The sequence below is a fragment of the Quercus suber genome, unplaced genomic scaffold (assembly GCF_002906115.3).
Source record: "Quercus suber isolate HL8 unplaced genomic scaffold, Cork oak 2.0 scaffold_34, whole genome shotgun sequence".
NCBI classification, from domain to species: Eukaryota; Viridiplantae; Streptophyta; class Magnoliopsida; order Fagales; family Fagaceae; genus Quercus; species Quercus suber.
This window is the reverse complement of record NW_027069499.1, coordinates 1,758,754-1,762,509: the sequence shown is the minus strand read 5'-3', so window position 1 is coordinate 1,762,509 and position 3,756 is coordinate 1,758,754. Positions and strand designations below refer to the sequence as shown.

At 31.4% G+C, this 3,756-nt stretch overlaps 1 long non-coding RNA gene across 1 annotated transcript; it reads right to left on the bottom strand.

Annotated features, from left to right (window-relative positions):
• Positions 1–2,141: 2,141 nt before the first annotated feature.
• On the bottom strand, positions 2,142–3,395 carry LOC136066395 (uncharacterized). The gene is made up of 2 exons (XR_010627905.1): positions 3,299–3,395; positions 2,142–2,591 (listed from the first exon to the last, which is right to left on the bottom strand). It is a non-coding gene; the product is annotated as an uncharacterized LOC136066395 (long non-coding RNA).
• Positions 3,396–3,756: the final 361 nt, after the last annotated feature.

The window sequence follows — 3,756 nt, the reverse complement described above, 5'->3', positions numbered from 1 at the left end:
AAAAAAAAAAAAAAAAAAAAAAAAAAAAACACTAAAAACGCAACGCCACATTCAGTATAAAGAAGTGATATCCAAACCGAGGCATAATAAACAGTTTTTTTTTTTTCTTTTTATAGGAACATATAATAAACAGTTAAGTTCAAGTCTGGTCAAGTTTGGCTAGCTACTTAGAATCTTTACTGAGTCACGGGATAACATTTTATGCACAAACATTTTTTATATATCTATATATTACTAAAAGTTAAAGCGTAGCATTTATTGTTGTTACGCTCCAGTTGAGCCACATAAGCGTCCACCTCATTATCATTTTCTTTTCAATTTTCTTATAATTGTTTTTAACATTTACTTTTTATTTTATTTTAATATTTACGCTTTTTCCAACCTTTCTCCATCCTTATCTTTTCATCTCCCCACTACCCTCTACATAAATATTATTCTTCTTCTTTTCATCTCCTCACTACCCTCTACATAACTATTATTCTTCTTCTTTCTCTTCATCTTCCTTTATTTTGTCTCTTCTTATTCACATTGTCTTACTATAAATTGGTAACTATCTATTCCATTCTATGCATGGTTTCTCTTATAAAAAAGGTTCTCTCTCTCTCTCTCTCAATTTTTCTATGAATTTTTTATATTCTTCTATTTATGCCAAATTACTAATCTTTGGGAATCCTTTCTTTTCTTTTTTTTCTTCTTTGTTTTTCTACACTAGAATCATTATGCTCATTTCTCACTTAATTTAATTGGGTAGTTTGCAGGAATTCAAAAAAAGGCTCTCTCTCTCTCTTTCTCTCTCAATTTTCGATGAATTTTTTATACATTCTTCTATTTATGCCAAATTACTAATCTTTGGGAATTATTATTATTTTTTCTCTACAGTAGAATCATTATGCTCATTTTCTCACTTAATTTAATCGGGTAGTTTGTAGGAATTCAAGTAAAGCTAGACAATAAGGAATTTTACGGCATTGGAGAACGCCTAAATATATACCAGCCAAAAGTTGAAAGTCAACAAATTAGTGGAGCTATGACTAAGCTTCAAACGGGATTGATGGTATTGCCAATGCTCTTTAATTAGCATCCTTATTTCTATTTCTCTATATATGTTTCCTAGAATTAGTATTAGTCTCATTTTTATTTTCTCTATTATATTCTAGGTAAACCAAGAGTTCTTTAAAACTCCACATTGGTTGCCATTTAGATTTGTTTTTAATTGTTTTTTTTTTTCTCTTTAATTGTTAAATGTTACCCTTTTTTTGCTCTTTCTTATAACTCTAATTAATTTTGATTTTTTTTTTTTTTTTTTTGGTTAGTTAAGGTTGATGGTTCTTTCTTATAGAGAAAAGAAAAAATTGTAAACAATTGAATTCTGTATAAACTTGTACCTAAAGGGACAGGAGCCTTTGTTTATTTGATTGGAGACAATATATTAAAGGGGCATATCCCACTACAAAAAAAATGCCTATTAGCGACCAAGAATTTATGACGGACCCAAAAAGCCCTCTCAAAAAATCTTGTTTGCGATGGCAAAATAAAGCCCTCGCAAATACTTGATAAAATGTGAAATATTTGTGACCAACAAAAAAAGTTGTCGCAATTATGTGTTATAGCCGTCACAAATGCTAATATTTTGGGGGAAATTTTCCCTCCATATTATTTGCGAGGGACAATTAAAAATCTCTCGCAAAAAGTGTATTATTTGTGACAGTTAAAAAAATGCCGTCACTAATACTAAATTATTTGCGAGGGCTAGGATCGACCTTCACAAATAATCATTAAAATGTAAAAAATTTTGGAGGGAAATGTTCCCACCAAATTATTTCCAAGGGACAATAAAAATTCCTTGCAAAAAGTTTATTTTTTGTGTGAGTTAAAAATATACCCTCACTAATACTAAATTATTTGCGAGGGCCACAATTGGCCTTCGCAAATAATCATGAAAATATTAATTTTCTTTGGAGATAACAGTTATTCTAAAATTCTAAGAATATAATGATTTGTGAAACATAAAGTGATAGGAAATTTGTATTCAAAATTATGCCTATTAAAATTCATAATATCTTGTTTTCATCTCTGGTTTTCAATTAGGCCACCAACTTATAGATGGTTTGCTCAAATTCTTTGAAACCTTCGAACTCAACTTGACTTTGAACTTCATAATTCTAATTTATCCATCATTTTCTATCTGTGTAATTAACCACTACAAGAACTATATGATCACTTCTTTGGAAAGTTGCATGAACTAGATTATAGTAAAAATGTTATTACATATCCACAACACATATAGCAATCAGTGATTGCCAATCACTCATAGTACTAGGAAATAAGATGAACCAAAAAAAAAAAAAACTCAGTTTTAAAATCAGTGCAAGGCAATTAAGTGGTGAGAATTGGAGGCAATTAACTTCTGAAATTGCTTGAAAGAGGAAAAACTATAACATCCTTTCACTTTGATATGGACCCTAGTGTGAGAACAAGCACTATTGATCCAAATATCCCATTGGCACAAATGGATTAGTTCCAAAAGTGAGATGGTGATAAACTTCATCCGCAACCACCAGAATACCCAGCTTTCTTGCTATCCCTGCAATCTAAAATTCAGAAAATCAACCACCACTAACATTAACACCCTAATTACCCAAAAAAAAAAAAAGTTTTACTTATGAAAACTCACGCTTATTGCAGAAATGTTTCTAAACCATTAAATCCACCATTGTGTTACATGTAAGTAACAAGATCATATGAGAGTCTAGCAAAATAAACTAAAATTTAATCGTTGTTTTGTCACTAAAAGCTTTAAGTCATTCTTATTATCAACTTATAGACATTTTGATATTCTCAAAACAAATTTGACTCTACTTCCAAATAGACATTGGCTCAAATGATAAAGAAATCAGGTAAGGAGGTAAATTTTTAATGCTCTTTTTTGATTTGATTGCAGTTGATATATTAAAGGTCAATGCCCTCGCTAATAACCTCCATGTTCCAAGAATTTTGATTAAGCTCAAATATGCGGTTTAAATTGTGTCCATGACTCCATTGTCCCTGCCTCCCTATTCTAAAGTGCATGTCTAAAACAAAATAAATATATAAGCATGAAGGGGACACATTCATAAAGCCAGCAATAGTATCTCCTTCCAAAAAAAAAAAAAAAAGAAAAGCAACTTCAAGCTCAGATAGAGTCAAAATAGATAGTATAATCACATATTAAACTCAATGGGGTCAATGAGAGCACTCTATACTAGGGTAATAACCTTAGAGAATTAAGAAAGAGAGCAAGAGAGATAAATGTCCGTACCTTGTTTGTAACTAAATTTTTATTTCAATAAGCATCCTTAGTATTATGCACACAGATAACTAATCTGGATGAAGCCAAATACATGATGGAGTGGAAGCTGTAACCTTGATAGCTCAACTCGATTTCATCAATCTTATCACATAATCATTCAATCTATTCACATCCAATTCTTCAAAAAATAATCCAAGTGCTGTAATTGGAGTTGATGCCTGAAGAATCTCGGTCAAGTGAGATAAGGCTGTCAGCTGAACTGTCAAGCAAGTGTGGATTTCAAAAAGCAGTCAGGCAAAGAGTCACGCTTGGCCCTTGCCTATCATCTCGGTTGAGCAAGATTGCAAACTTAGAAAAACCCATTGTAGTCTCTACCTTTACCTTCTCAAATTGCCAAATCCTTAGATAGGAGACGTAAGCCTTACACAATTGGATACTTTGAGTGATCTTTATTGAAGCTTGGTGCT